General features: G+C 45.9%; 1 long non-coding RNA gene across 1 annotated transcript in view; it reads left to right on the forward strand.

The window, feature by feature from the left end:
- Positions 1-16,281, forward strand: part of LOC139153389 (uncharacterized) — a 94,509-nt gene that overhangs the window by 26,425 nt on the left and 51,803 nt on the right. The window contains exon 2 of the long non-coding RNA XR_011556807.1: positions 4,376-4,450. This is a non-coding gene — a long non-coding RNA (uncharacterized lncRNA). The remainder of the gene's footprint in view (positions 1-4,375; positions 4,451-16,281) is intronic.

Genomic DNA, 16,281 nt, shown 5'->3' on the forward strand with positions numbered 1-16,281 from the left:
GAATGAACGGCGTGGGCGGGCGAAGGGCGGGCGGGCAGCAGCGAGGAGTTTGCGTGGGCGGTGGGGAAACTCCTCGCTGATGCCCGCCGCTCGCCCTCCCGCCAGCAAGAGGGGGAAGACCTAGGGAAGCCTCCCAGCAGCTGATCTGCCCGGCGCCATCTACGCATGCGTGCCCATAGAAAAAAGGGCGCGCATGCGTAGATGGTGTTTTTACTTCCGGGTTGCAAAATCGCCATATAGCCGTTTCGCAATGATCGGGATCGCAATACCCGGGGGATCACTGTACATGCAACAGAGTTACATCAAAGACAGCTGAGGGAAGAGAAAAAGAAAAGTCTGGAACAAGATCCACGTAGGTATCTGGCTTCATGTACACAAGCAAAATTCAATCCCTGTCAGACTGTATTCACAGGTTTCCTTCCATTTCTCCCTGGATACAGACGTTTGGTTTCTACACGCATCTTGGAAAAATGAGATATTTGACTGTTCAGTGTTTAACAACCTCTTTGCAGAAATCAGAATACAGAACTAACTACATTACTCTCCTGATCTGAACATTTATAACATTTGAGATTGTGTAAGCTTAATATGATCTCAATTCAAAATATTTTACTACTTTTCCTTGAATTATCCCATGATTCCCTAAAATTTATTTATGTTCATTATGTAGAAGTTCTGTCTCATGAACCTAAAAACAACCATGTGTATTCTCCATTTCTCTGCAACTATACATTCTCATCAAATCTTTCCCACAGGGCATTACTTCATTTTATAAAAAAGGTGACCATGCAGTTTAGAGTTAAAAGGGATATCTCCTTTTCTTACTTTAGTAATCCAGATTAAAGCATCCATGACAAATGACTATCTTGCCTCTGCCTGATATTTATGTAAAAAAGAAAAAATTAAGGTGCCACAAGACATATTTGATATATTTGATGCAACTGACTAATAAGGCAACCTGCCTTGCACATTTGTAAAAGAAATTCAAAGAAAATAAATACCCTACCTCTGTTCCACTAATCCAGGGGTCTCCAACCGCCGGTCCGCGGACCGGGACCGGGCCGTTGGGGGTTTTCAGCCGGTCCGCGGCGCCAGGGCCCCCTCGGCCTTTCCGCGCTGCCCACCGCCCGCCCGATTTGCCCCCTCTGCTCCTCTGCCACCTCCTGCCTTTCACCGCAGCTCCTCCCGCACCCGGAACGCACGCCCTGCCCGCCTCACATTTGCCGAGAGGACTTTTGCCCCGGGCTCTCAGCAAGGGGGCTGCATGAGAGGTGGGGCCGGCGGAAGGTGATATTCAATGTCGGGGGCGCACGGGCGGTTTTGCGCGTGCTCCCTATCTCCCTGCTAGCCCACTCGGAATACTGTATTCAAAATAAGAAAAGCCTTCGCCGGCAAAGGCTTTTCTTATTTTGAATACGTATTCCGAGTGGGCTAGCAGGGAGATAGGGAGCGCGCGCAAAACCGCCCGTGCGCCCCCGACATTGAATATCACCTTCCGCCGGCCCCGCCTCTCATGCAGCCCCCTTGCTGAGAGCCCGGGGCGAAAGTCCTCTCGGCAAATGTGAGGTGGGCAGGGCGTGCGCGCGTCACCGCTGAGAAGAACGGAGAGAGAACGAGAGTGAGTGAAAGCAACAGACAGCAAGATAGAGAGAAAGTGAGAAAGAGAGAGTGAGAGAAAGGGGGGGAGAGAAAGAGATAGCAAGAGAGAGAGAACAAGAGAGAGAAAGAGCGTGAGAAACAAAACAAGAGAGAAAGAGTGAGAGAGAGAGAAAGCAAAAGAGACAGAAAGAAAACAAGAGAGAGAAAGTGAGAAGAAGAGAGAGAAAGAGGGGGAGAGAGAGAGAAAGAGAGAGGGGGGAGAGAGAGAAAGAGAGGGAGAAAGAGAGGGAAAGGGGGGAGAGATAGCAAGAGAGGGAGAGAGAAAGAGAGAGGGAAAGGGGGAGAGAGGGGGGAGAGAAAGAGGAGATAAAGGAAGAGGAGAGAGAGAAAGGAAGAGAAAGAAAGAAAGAGGGATAGAAAGAGAGAGAGAGTGAGAGATGCTCAGTGAGCCTTTCTTTGAAGTTGCCTTTCTTTCTTTCTTTCTCTTTCTTTCTTTCTTTCTTGCTCTTTTTCTTTCTCTCTTTTACCTTTCCTTCCTCTATTTCTTTTCTTTCTCCTTCCTACCTTCTTCCCTCCCTCCCTCCAGTCCTTCCTCTCTTACTCTCCCCTTTCATAAGTTTCCTTGCTTCCTTCCTCTGTTCCTGTACCTTCCCTCTTTCCTTCTTCCTTCCTTCCTTCCTTCCTTCCTTTCCTCCCTTCCTTTCCTCCCTCCATTTCTTGCTTTCCTTTTCCTTCCTCCCTTCTTTCCTCCCTCATTCCCTTCTTTCACTCCTTCCTCTCTTACTCTCCCCTTTCACACCTTTCTTTGCTTCTTTGCACCCTTCTTCTGTTCCTGTACCTTCCCTCTTTCCTTCCTTCCTTCCCACCCTCCGTCCATTCATTCACCCATTCCTCTCTTGATCGCCCCTTTTACGGCGCCGCTAGCTCCCCCCCCCCACCGGGCCATGGAAAACTGGTCTAGCTGAAAGCCGGTCCCTGGTGCAAAAAAGGTTGGGGACCTCTGCTAATCTATAGTATTAATATGAGGAAAATATTAGCCTTATTATACTACCTATTGCAGTTCTCTGCAAAACACAAAGTACTGGTTTCAGTTTGCCATCTCCATCCTTAAATTTATTTCATCTCCAATATATCAGAGATATATGTCATTGTTATTAGTTTAGATATATAATTCTATTGCACCAGTTTTATACAGCTGTTAATTCATCATGTATTCTGAATAGTCCCTGCTCTTGTTTTATTACCAGTGGCTAAGATGTTCAAAATTGTATACATGTAGAATTGCAAGGCCCTAACTTTAAAGTCCACAAACCAGCTCTTTTCCTTTCTGTGCAACAACATTCAGTGATGTGCATGAAAGGTTAATACTTTCCAAGGCATAGAAAATCAAGAGCTGAACATTTCTAATGGGCCTGTTTCATAGCTGAGTTTACTTAAATGTGCTTGGAATTGGTAGCATTTCCAAGAAATCTAAAAAAAAAAAAATTCTTTCATCTTATATTGTTCTGTTGTTTTAATATAATTGATATACTAGTTCTAACTCAGGCTAGCTGATATTTGAGGAATGTGCCATTATTGGTTTGTGGATATCTTTAATTTTTCCTATAATGTAGAGAAGAAAGTATCATCCTACATCAGTGATGGCGAACCTTTTTTTCCCTCGGGTGCCGAAAGAGCATGGGCCCACACTATTGTGTATACCTGAGTGCCCACACCCATAATTCAATGCCTGGGGAGGGTGAAAACAGCTTTCCCTGCCCCCAGAAGGCCTTCTGGAGGCCAGAAATGGCTTGTTTCCCAACTTCTGGTGGGCCCAGTGGTTTGTGTTTTGCCCTCCCCAGGCTCCAAAGGCTTCCGAGGATAAAAATGCTCTCCCACATCCCCCATCGAGGCTCTCTGGAAGCCAAAAACGCCCTTCCAGAACCTCTGTGAGAGCCAAAAATCAGCTGGCCGGTGCACACATGCACATTGGAGCTGAGCTAGGGCAACAGCTCATGTGCCAGCAGATATGGCTCCATCTGCCACCTCTGGCACCCATGCCATAGGTTCGCCATCACTGTCCTATGTTTTAGAGAAGGAAGGAAGAAAGGAAGGAAGGAAGGAAGGAAACATACATTTTCTTTCATGTTCAATTTCTAATATATAGTACATTGTAAATTTTAGCTTCATTGTGACACTTCATAAATAGGAATGTCTGACCATTCATTTCCAAAGTAAACTGCTGTTTCCACAATTTCAATTACTCTCTTACCATATATTATCATGTTAAACAGATACACAAACTATTTTCTAGTCATATTTCAGATCCCCCCCATAACACTTATAGAGGCATTATGAAAATAAAATAATTCTTTGCAATTCCCCCAACTTCCCAATCAACTATAGAAAGCAATAGATTTTTATTTTTTCAATAGCAAACCATCTTAAAATAGTTATATCCCACGTTTTTATCCCAAGGAGCAGAAAATTACCTAAGTGACAATGCCAGAAAGCACAGATTTATCACTTTTTAAAATCTTTTGTTTGTGCTGCCAATGCATAAAAAAAATAAAATTTTGCAATTTTGAGAAGAGAATAATGTACTTTTTTATTAAAATAGAAATGACACACTGCTGCATATCTAGCATGATTTAGTGTTTTTATTAGTTATAAGTGTTTTAATACCATACTAACTATTGTATCCTCCCTCAAGGCTGTGATTATTCTCACATGCTAGAAACAAACTGATAATTCAAAGAAAAAAAATAAGTATTTCTTGTTTGCTTGTTAACAGCAGAATAGCAATCCGTCACCACAGGGTTACCACACTGGGCATCGTTATCTTTGGATCCTTATCAATTTCACTATATGGGTAAGTATTATTGCTATGTACCACAATTCCTTTGGTGTTATTGTTTAATTTTAATTGTGATTGTAAAATGTGAAAAATGTGGATATTTAAACAACAATTAAACACCTGCTATACTTGTTATGCATTGGCATTTAAAGATATACTGAGCATTTAAAAATTGCTGATTCAGATATATACTGAACAAAATAAGTAGTGGGAGAACTGTTTTGACACCTACAAAGGTGTATAAGGTAGTGGCTGTAGAGAAGCTTAATTGTATCTAATATTTGCTCCCAACCTATGCGGTAGACATTTCCAAAGGCACATTTTTACTACTTTTACTATGGAGTTCGGCCATCCCTGATGTGTTTTGAATATGGAGCAAAGCAGTTTTGTTCAAAGCAACAGTGCAGATTTTGTGATGGCTGCAGATGGTGTGGTGGGGGCACCCCACCTCAATATACAATAGATGTCTAGGGGCAGGAGTGGAAAAGACTAGGGCAATGGGATCAGGCAAAAGCAGGCCCAACATCAGGGAACAGGGCCCCAGCCCAATTAGATTGGATGGGTTTGAGTTTTGGTTTCAAGGATATACCTGAAAGGAGCAGGTGAAGACATTGTTGAAGGGTTTAAGGAGGGTTTTAGGATCCCATATGAAGGAACCAGGAGGCCTTCATGACTTACAATTTGAGGTCAATTAAAGACATGTAAGGGGTTGTGAGGATGAAGATAGATAAGGAGTTTAAGGAAGGTAGGGTGACCTTTCCAGGCTCCTCCCATCAGCACACTCAGGGTGTCACCTTTGGGCTTGGTGCCCAAGAGGGTGGAAGGTGAGTTCAGGCTTATTCATTACTTATTCTTCCCCCTGGAGGAGTCGGTGAACAACTTCATACCCAACTCATTGTGCACAGTGAGGTATGCATCATTTGATTTTGCAGTATGAATGGTATGGACCTGTGTGGTAAGGGGTCGCTGATGGGTAAGTGTGATATAAAATCTCCCTTCAGGTTGCTACCTGTGCATCTGGATGATTTTGACCTGTTAGGTTTCAGTTTTGAAGAAGGTTTCTACATAGATTGGGCCCTTCCAATGGGATGTTCAATATCTTGAATTTTATTTGAGCGCTTTAGTTCTTTTCTGGAGTGGGCACATAGACAGTGTACCAGGTCAGAAGAATAATGCACTCTCCGAATGATATTTTGATGGCAGGGCCAGGACACAGGGACCTGTGCAAAGACAGAATGGGGCTTTTAAAGCATTATGTGCAGAATTACGGGTTTCCCTGCCGCACAAGAAAACTGAGGGCTCTTCCACAACCATCACATTTTTGGGCATTGAGCTTGATTCAGTGAAACAGTGCTGCAGGCTGCCAGAAGGAAAACTGGATAAATTATGTGGCAAGATCAGGGAGGCTATGCCCACACAGAGGGTAACCTTCAAGCAGGTACAAGAGTTGGTAGGTTTGCTCAATTTTGCTTGCAGGGTGGTAGCCCCGGGTCGCGCCTTCTATAGGTGATTATATTCAGCTATGAGAAGGCTAGAGTGGCCTCACCACGGGGTACGCCTGAAGACTGAAATCAGGGAAGACTTAGTTACCTGGTTGTATTTTCTCGAATGCTACAATAGAATGGCTTTTTGGAGGCAGGAGCATTTGCTATAGGCAGAGCTTCAGGTAAAATCAGATGCAGTTTTGGCATGGTTTTGGACAATCAATGGTACCACTTCCCATGGCTGGTGAAATGGCTGTCAAGTGAATTTTGCATGGATTTAACATTTCTTAAGTTTTTTCCTATAGTGGTCATTGTGGAGACTTGTGGGTATCAGCTCGCAGATAGAACTGTCCAGTTCTGGTGTGATATTCAAATGGTGGTCCATATTATTAACACTGTCATTCAGGAATGAGCATGTCATGTGCCTGGTTCATTATTTTGTAAGCAGGTGTCAGGATCTCAACATTTTATTTTTTGCACACCATGTCCCTGGCATTGAGAATGATGTGGCTGATATGCTGTCAGGTGAACAGTTGGCCAGGTTTTGGCAGCTGGCACCAGGAGTGAAGATGCATGCAGAAGAAGTATCCCAGCATCTAGCCCACATCTCTGACTTAAGAGTATGCCCAGTGTCAGCCTTGGGGAGAATATACCATCAAGGGGGGCAAGACGTGCCCATCAGGATGGCACACCTTTAACCAGATATCAGTATTGGGCAGTGGCCAGGATAGCACTGTGCAGGTTAGGTCTAGACCCCAACAACTACATTACCCTCTCCTTCAGGATTAGGGCTGCCACAACAGCAGCAACTTCTGGTTTTAGTGCTGAGCAGATCTAGGGGATTGGCAGGTGGAAATCGAAAGCTTTCAATACCTATATTCAAGCTCCAAAATAAGATCCATGTGAAGTTCCAGTTTAACACTGTTTTGTTTTACTTTTTCTCAGACTGCCTTGCAAGTGAGAAGCCTCTGGTGCTAATTTGCAGCCATTTTGGGCTGGCAGAAGAGCAGCAAATCACAGTTTGGAACACAGCTGAAGCTGAGCCATTGGGCCAGAGTGCAGTGGCTGGGTTGAAAGGCATGTGTTGGGATGGGCTCATCCCTTTGCTGTTTGACAGCAATTGTGTAAAGATTCTTCCTAGATGACTTGTGATACACTTTGGTGGCAATGACTTTGGTGCAATGAAGGGCTTGGTCTTCATGTGGCAAGCAGTGCCTGATCTCAGAGTGATCAAAGAGAGTTGGTGTGGTCTGATAGGATTGTGGTGATGGAGACCCCAAGGTTGTGAATAAAGCTAGGAAATGGCTTTTCAACAGCAGAGTGGGAAGAGTGGTCCTAAAAATGGGGGGGATGAATTATACACCATCCGTACATCTGTATATTGCATCTAGGTCTGTACAGAGACGATGGTGTACATGTGACGGATGTGGGTAATAATATATTTCTTTCAGACCTGCAGAAGTGCCTGCAAGAGCTGGTGCAGGCTGTGGGGGGGGGGGAGTCAGGGAGTCTGAATAGAGATTTGACCCACTGCTGTGGTAGGTAGGGATGGAATGGGGTGTTAGCAGCCGCTGTGTGTTCTCCTTTAGGGCACATTTGGAAGGTGATGGGCTGATCCTCCTCAGAAGCTCTGGGCATCTAGGGCCTGAGTGATGGAGAGGAGGTACCCTTGACCTACTCAGGTCTTCAGAAGGGGATCGGGGTGGGTGGGTGAGTCTTCCCACATGTCATGTGGTATGGCAGAGAGCAAGGGAAGGGCCATTGCACCTTCCCCTTGCTCAGCAAGGAGCTTCACCCATAGTTTCCTAAAAATATTAATTGATAGGTAATTCTGCCTCATTTAGGTTTTGCCTCTGCAGGTCTCAATTATTTGTATCATAAGTGATCCATTAATACCCAGCTCTCCTTTTCCGTGTGTTTCTTTCCATGTCCAATGCAAATGTCCCCAACAACTTTGGATGTTGTCTGTTGTCTTGGGGGAATATTAAAGCAATATTTTTTATGTAAAATCCTCCTGATGTATTGGGGCTTCAGAAAGGTTCCTGGATTCTTGGCCAACATTTCCTTAGATCATAACAGATTATTCTTCAGGATTCAAGGAGGCACTTAACAAACGGGAGGGGAAAGTAACATAATTTTTATGTTTTCTTCAGAGTACTATGAACTGCCTACCTTATCTAAGATATGGTTTTATTGATTCTATCTGTGGCAATAGCTTTTTCATTTCATAGGAATTGTGTTAAAAAGGAAACCATAAAGAATTTATGTTATAGGCAATTAAATATTCTTATTGCCACAATGTATCTTTAAAAAAATCTGAATTATCCCATCAAATGGCTGATGTTTGGAGAGGTACATCTATTCTTCCATGAAATGTTTTCCTATTTTTCAGTTTTAGCCAGGTTGGCATCTGCTCAGACATTATATCCCTATTGTGCCCCTTTCTTCCATAGTCTATCTGGAAATTAACAGTATTTGCTCTTGACATCTATCTCTGCAGCATTTCCTTTGAATCTTCTAATTATCAGATCCTATTCAGATCTATATCTATCTATCTATCTATCTATCTATCTATCTATCTATCTATCTATCATCTATCTATCTATCTATCTATCTATCTATCTATCTATCTATCTATCTATCTATCTTCTTGTTTAGCTACTAATTCGGCTTTTAAAATAAGCCATAAGAAGGTTTCCCCCTTTTCTAAGTTTGCCCTCAGCACATGTTTTTGGGGGTGGAGCTTTCTGCTGCACCTCCCCTGCTGACTCATCCCTGCTAGCTGGAAGGAGATACCACATTCCTGTTTGGGAAGAAGAGGGGCAACTGATTTTTGTTTAAGCAGAGCATTTTCAAAAAAGGGAAAAAAATAAAACAGAAAATAAAAAGGGACTTGACAGGAACCTTGGGAAGAATACCTGCTGAGCCCTGGTAAGTTTGTGGGGTGAATTTATTCTTTAGCTACTAATTTGGCCTTTTTAGGTAACCCATGCGCCAATAGACGTGTGATTTAATCCTAAAGCAAGTAGAAAAAAAATCCAAAATGACCAAAACAAAAAGTTGAATAACCTAAAAAGCTGTTTTTAAATCATGAGTAAGGGAATAAAATTATTAACCTTATCAAAAAAGCATCAATATCTAGAAGAGGAAGTCAAATATCTTTTTTTTAAATAAAAAAAGTAATTTGAATACTAATAACGGTAAACACATACTAATAGGAACATCTTTTTCTTGATGTGGAGGTTGCCATGTTTGCAAGGCCTCGAGTTTTCCGGTGTCCATGGTGATGCCTTGGGGAGAAATAACATGTCCCAAGAATTCAATGGAGGTCCAGAAAAAGTTGCATTTCTCCAGCTTGGCATAAAGGTGGTGTTCTCTTATGTGTTGCAGGACTTGTCGCAGGTGTTGCAGGTGAGTTTCTCTTGATGGGTAGTAAATTAAAATGTCATCAAGGTAAACCACCATGAATTGGTCCAATAAATATTAGAATATGTTGTTCATGAAGCCTTGGAACATGGCCGGAGCATTGGTAAGTCAAAAGGACATGACGGAATACAGTGGTACCTCAAGATACGAACCCCTCGTCTTACGAACAACTCGAGATACGAACCCGGGGTTCAGAAAAAAATTGCCTCTTCTTACGAACTTTTTTCATGTTACGAACGCCAAACCCGAACTTCCGGGTTTGCTTCGGGGAGGTTGCTGGGAAGCCCCCCAGCCCGGCTGTCACCTTTTAAAACAGCCGAGCAGCTCCCCAGCAGTCTCCGAAAGCGGTTTGCTCTCCATGTGTCCTCAACCTTTCACGGAGGGTTTTCCACCTCTCCTCTTCCCAGTTTGCTCTCCATGTGTCCTCAACCTTTCACGGAGGGTTTTCCACCTCTCCTCTTCCCAGTTTGCTCTCCATGTGTCCCCAACCTTTCACGGAGGGTTTTCCACCTCTCCTCTTCCCAGTTTGCTCTCCATGTGTCCTCAACCTTTCACGGAGGGTTTTCCACCTCTCCTCTTCCCAGTTTGCTCTCCATGTGTCCCCAACCTTTCACGGAGGGTTTTCCACCTCTCCTCTTCCCAGTTTGCTCTCCATGTGTCCTCAACCTTTCACAGGGTTTTCCACCTCTCCTCTTCCCAGTTTGCTCTCCATGTGTCCTCAACCTTTCACGGAGGGTTTTCCACCTCTCCTCTTCCCAGTTTGCTCTCCATGTGTCCCCATCCTTTCACGGAGGGTTTTCCACCTCTCCTCTTCCCAGTTTGCTCTCCATGTGTCCCCAACCTTTCACGGAGGGTTTTCCACCTCTCCTCTTCCCAGTTTGCTCTCCATGTGTCCTCAACCTTTCACGGAGGGTTTTCCACCTCTCCTCTTCCCAGTTTGCTCTCCATGTGTCCCCAACATTTCACGGAGGGTTTTCCACCTCTCCTCTTCCCAGTTTGCTCTCCATGTGTCCTCAACCTTTCACGGAGGGTTTTCCACCTCTCCTCTTCCCAGTTTGCTCTCCATGTGTCCCCAACCTTTCACGGAGGGTTTTCCACCTCTCCTCTTCCCAGTTTGCTCTCCATGTGTCCCCAACCTTTCACGGAGGGTTTTCCACCTCTCCTCTTCCCACTTTGCTCTCCATGTGTCCCCAACCTTTCACGGAGGGTTTTCCACCTGTCCTCTTCCCAGTTTGCTCTCCATGTGTCCTCAACCTTTCACAGGGTTTTCCACCTCTCCTCTTCCCAGTTTGCTCTCCATGTGTCCTCAACCTTTCACGGAGGGTTTTCCACCTCTACTCTTCCCAGTTTGCTCTCCATATGTCCCCAACCTTTCACGGAGGGTTTTCCACCTCTCCTCTTCCCAGTTTGCTCTCCATGTGTCCTCAACCATTCACAGGGTTTTCCACCTCTCCTCTTCCCAGTTTCCTCTCCATGTGTCCTCAACCTTTCACGGAGGGTTTTCCACCTCTCCTCTTCCCAGTTTGCTCTCCATGTGTCCCCAACCTTTCACGGAGGGTTTTCCACCTCTCCTCTTCCCAGTTTGCTCTCCATGTGTCCCCAACCTTTCACGGAGGGTTTTCCACCTCTCCTCTTCCCAGTTTGCTCTCCATGTGTCCCCAACCTTTCACGGAGGGTTTTCCACCTCTCCTCTTCCCAGTTTGCTCTCCATGTGTCCCCAACCTTTCACGGAGGGTTTTCCACCTCTCCTCTTCCCAGTTTGCTCTCCATGTGTCCCCATCCTTTCACGGAGGGTTTTCCACCTCTCCTCTTCCCAGTTTGCTCTCCATGTGTCCTCAACCTTTCACGGAGGGTTTTCCACCTCCCCTCTTCCCAGTTTGCTCTCCATGTGTCCCCAACCTTTCACGGAGGGTTTTCCACCTCTCCTCTTCCCACTTTGCTCTCCATGTGTCCCCAACCTTTCACGGAGGGTTTTCCACCTCTCCTCTTCCCAGTTTGCTCTCCATGTGTCCTCAACCTTTCACAGGGTTTTCCACCTCTCCTCTTCCCAGTTTGCTCTCCATGTGTCCTCAACCTTTCACGGAGGGTTTTCCACCTCTCCTCTTATCAGTTTGCTCTCCATGTGTCCCCAACCTTTCACGGAGGGTTTTCCACCTCTCCTCTTCCCAGTTTGCTCTCCATATGTCCCCAACCTTTCACGGAGGGTTTTCCACCTCTCCTCTTCCCAGTTTGCTCTCCATGTGTCCTCAACCATTCACAGGGTTTTCCACCTCTCCTCTTCCCAGTTTCCTCTCCATGTGTCCTCAACCTTTCACGGAGGGTTTTCCACCTCTCCTCTTCCCAGTTTGCTCTCCATGTGTCCCCAACCTTTCACGGAGGGTTTTCCACCTCTCCTCTTCCCAGTTTGCTCTCCATGTGTCCCTAACCTTTCACGGAGGGTTTTCCACCTCTCCTCTTCCCAGTTTGCTCTCCATGTGTCCCCAACCTTTCACGGAGGGTTTTCCACCTCTCCTCTTCCCAGTTTGCTCTCCATGTGTCCCCAACCTTTCACGGAGGGTTTTCCACCTCTCCTCTTCCCAGTTTGCTCTCCATGTGTCCCCATCCTTTCACGGAGGGTTTTCCACCTCTCCTCTTCCCAGTTTGCTCTCCATGTGTCCCCAACCTTTCACGGAGGGTTTTCCACCTCTCCTCTTCCCAGTTTGCTCTCCATGTGTCCCCAACCTTTCACAGGGTTTTCCACCTCTCCTCTTCCCAGTTTGCTCTCCATGTGTCCTCAACCTTTCACGGAGGGTTTTCCACCTCTCCTCTTATCAGTTTGCTCTCCATGTGTCCCCAACCTTTCACGGAGGGTTTTCCACCTCTCCTCTTCCCAGTTTGCTCTCCATGTGTCCTCAACCTTTCACAGAGGGTTTTCCATCTCTCCTCTTCCCAGTTTGCTCTCCATGTGTCCCCAACCTTTCACGGAGGGTTTTCCACCTCTCCTCTTCCCAGTTTGCTCTCCATGTGTCCTCAACCTTTCACGGAGGGTTTTCCACCTCTCCTCTTCCCAGTTTGCTCTCCATGTGTCCTCAACCTTTCACGGAGGGTTTTCCACCTCCCCTCTTCCCAGTTTGCTCTCCATGTGTCCCCAACCTTTCACGGAGGGTTTTCCACCTCTCCTCTTCCCAGTTTGCTCTCCATGTGTCCCCAACTTTTCACGGAGGGTTTTCCACCTCTCCTCTTCCCACTTTGCTCTCCATGTCTCCATGAGAGGTGGAAAACCCTCCGTGAAAGTTTGAGGACACATGGAGAGCAAACTGGGAAGAGGACAGGTGGAAAACCGTCCGTGAAAGGTTGGGGACACATGGAGAGCAAACTGGGAAGAGGAGAGGTGGAAAACCGTCCGTGAAAGGTTGGGGACACATGGAGAGCAAACTGGGAAGAGGAGAGGTGGAAAACCCTCCGTGAAAGGTTGAGGACACATGGAGAGCAAACTGGGAAGAGGAGAGGTGGAAAACCCTCCGTGAAAGTTTGGGGACACATGGAGAGCAAACTGGGAAGAGGAGAGGTGGAAAACCCTCCGTGAAAGGTTGGGGACACTTGGAGAGCAAACTGGGAAGAGGAGAGGTGGAAAACACTCCGTGAAAGGTTGAGGACACATGGAGAGGAAACTGGGAAGAGGAGAGGTGGAAAACACTCCGTGAAAGGTTGGGGACACTTGGAGAGCAAACTGGGAAGAGGAGAGGTGGAAAACACTCCACGAGGGTTTTAAAACAGCCGCGAGGCCCGCCGAAAGCCGTTTTTTTGCGGGGGGTTTTTTTGGTTGCACGGATTAATTGACTTTACATTGTTTCCTATGGGAAACAATGTTTCGTCTTACGAACCTTTCGTCTTACGAACCTCCTCCTTGCACCAATTAAGTTCGTATCATGAGGTATTACTGTACTCAAAATGACTGCACCAGGTCCCAAATGGGGTCTTCCATTTGTCCCCTTCCTGGATGCATACCAGGTTGTAAGCCCCGTGCTAGTAAGTTGGGCAGCTACGCAGGTTTGGCATATGTGGTCCACATATTGGAGACTGGGAAAAGAAATGCAGTTCTGGGACCGTACAATGTGAAGATCATGAATTCTCAGCTAGGCTAAGCCAAGGACTAAAGGGAAATGCAGGCCTTTTGTAACATAGAATAGGATGGCCTCTTCATGGTGCCCAATGGTTAAGTTTATAGGTTGGGTCATGAACTTAATGGGTCCAGACAACAAAAGTATCTGTCAATGGTCTCAACTATCATGGGAGATTTGACTGGACACAAGGATATAGCATGGAATTGAGCAAAGTCTCATCCATAAAGTTAGTAGTGGCTCTGGAATCTACTAAAGGAGAGGGTTTTTTTGAAGATTACTTGGTTGCTAAGGTCAGGTGTCTTGAGGGTCCTGGGTCCTCTGTAGAGCTGGAACTCACCTTGGTACCTGCCTGACCTGATGTTTCCTTTAGGCCAGAGTCTGGTCATTTCCTGGTGGAGTGGCCTGGAACTATTGATTCCCCACAGTACAAACAGAGGCCTTCCACTTGATGTCTGGCTTTCTCAGCTTCATTCAAGTGAGGTCTGACAGTGCTGAGGTCCTGGGGTGCACTGGGCAGATTGAGGCTTTGTGGTGTTCAATGGGCAGCAGGGATCAATCACTTTGGCTATGACAGTTGGGTGGTTTCCCAGGTCTGCTGATGGCATCTGGAAAACATGTCTTGATGCCAGGCTGGGGGCATTAATTTGAAGTCCTCGGTGAGGAGCCGGAACTGGTCTGTTGCCTTCCATAACCAGAACCTGGTAACTGGTCAAACGGTTTTGAGTAGATTGCATTTTGGCTTTGATGTCAAATCATAGCTGGTACAGGTCATTTAGTGTACAAGTAGTAAAATTGTGCATTATCTCAGTCAGGATTTTAGCTGACAGGCCATCATGGAACATTTCCATCAGTGCACCCTCATTCCAGTTCAGGGGAGCAACTACCTTCCAGAATTAAGAAATATAATTAGATACAGATCTGGCATCTTGATGGATCTGGCGTAGTCATGTGGTGGCATTCTGGATGCACAAGGGGTCAGGAAATTCATGTTGCATCAACTGTCAGAACCCTGTATAATTTTGTAGAATAGGGTCCTGGCATTCCAACAAGGGAGATGCCCATTCAGCTGCAGGGCCATTCAACAAACTCACAATAAAAGCAATTTTCATCTCATCCTGGGTGAAATCCATTGGGCTAGAGTTGAAAAAATTCCAGCATTGGTTCAAGAAAGGAATAATTCCCACTGGACAATTTTAGAACTCAGCCGATTTAGAACTTGGCACCATTTTGTTGCTGACTTGATTAATGAATTATTGACTATTCCCTATATTCATAATAATTAATATTTAGTTTGCATAGTACTTAGTTTTAGATTTTATATATATTTTACTTACTTTTTTAATGTTTTAACTATTATGAATTCAATTTATATTTTAATTAAATTATTGGGGGTTTTTAACTGATGGATAATTATGGGGGTGGAATAATATATGGTATGAATGATTGCTATGGGTGGGATGGGTGTGGTGGCTGGGATTTATGGCATACACACAAGACATACACACAAACATACCATACATAAAATATAAAGGCCAGGGGGAGACATCTCAATTCCCCCATGCCTGACGACAGAGGTGGGTTTTAAGGAGTTTACGAAAGGCAAGGAGGGTGGGGGCTATTCTAATCTCTGGGGGGAGTTAGTTCCAGAGGGCCAGGGTCACCACAGAGAAGGCTCTTCCCCTGGGTCCCACCAAATGACATTGTTTAGTTGACGGGACCCGGAGAAGGCCCACTCTGTGGGACCTAACTGGTCGCTGGGATTCGTGTGGCAGAAGGCGGTCCTGGAGATAATCTGGTCTGGTGCCATGAAGGGCTTTATAGGTCATAACCAACACTTTGAATTGTGACCGGAAACTCATCGGCAACCAATGCAGACTGGGGAGTGTTGGTGTAACATGGGCATACCTGGGGAAGTTCATGATTGCTCTCGCAGATGCATTCTGCACGATCTGAAGTTTCCGAACACTTTTCAAAGGTAGCCCCATGTAGAGAGCATTACAGTAGTCGAGCCTCGAGGTGATGAGGGCATGAGTGACTGTGAGCAGTGACTCCCAATCCAGATAGGGCCGCAATTGGTGCACCAGGCGAACCTGGGCAAACACCCCCCTCGCCACAGCTGCAAGATATTTCTCTAATGTGAGCTGTGGATCGAGGAGGATGCCCAAGTTGTGGACCCTCTCTGAGGGGGTCAGTAATCCCTTCCCCAGGGTAATGGATGGACAGATGGAATTATCCTTGAGATGCAAAACCCACAGCCACTCCATCTTATCAGGGTTGAGTTTGAATCTGTTGACACCCATCCAGACCCCAACAGCCTCCAGGCACCGGCACATCACTTCCACTGCTTCACTGACTGGATAAGGGGTGGAGATGTAAAGCTGGGTATCATCTGCATATTGATAATACCTCACCCCATGCCCTTGGATGATCTCACCCAGCAGTTTCATGTAGATATGAAATAGTAGGGGGGAGAGAACTGGCCCCTGAGGTACCCCACAAGGCAGTAACCTAGAGGTCGACCTCTGACTCCCCACTAACACCGACTGCGACTGACCGGAGAGGTAGGAGGAGAACCACTGAAGAACAGTGCCTCCCACTCCCAACCCCTCCAGCCGGCGCAGAAGGATACCATGGTCGATGGTATCGAAAGCTGCTGAGACATCAAGGAGCACCAGGACAAAGGATAAACCCCTGTCCTGGGCCCACCAGAGATCATCCATCAATCCATATATATATAATGCCAAATAGTTGTATCAAATATGAAGCTAGTTTTGTCTAGAACCAGATTATATAAACCAGAGGCTGAGTCAATAAAAAGCTGGGAGATCTCTCT

The sequence above is a fragment of the Erythrolamprus reginae genome, chromosome Z (assembly GCF_031021105.1).
Source record: "Erythrolamprus reginae isolate rEryReg1 chromosome Z, rEryReg1.hap1, whole genome shotgun sequence".
In the NCBI taxonomy this organism is placed as follows: Eukaryota; Metazoa; Chordata; class Lepidosauria; order Squamata; family Dipsadidae; genus Erythrolamprus; species Erythrolamprus reginae.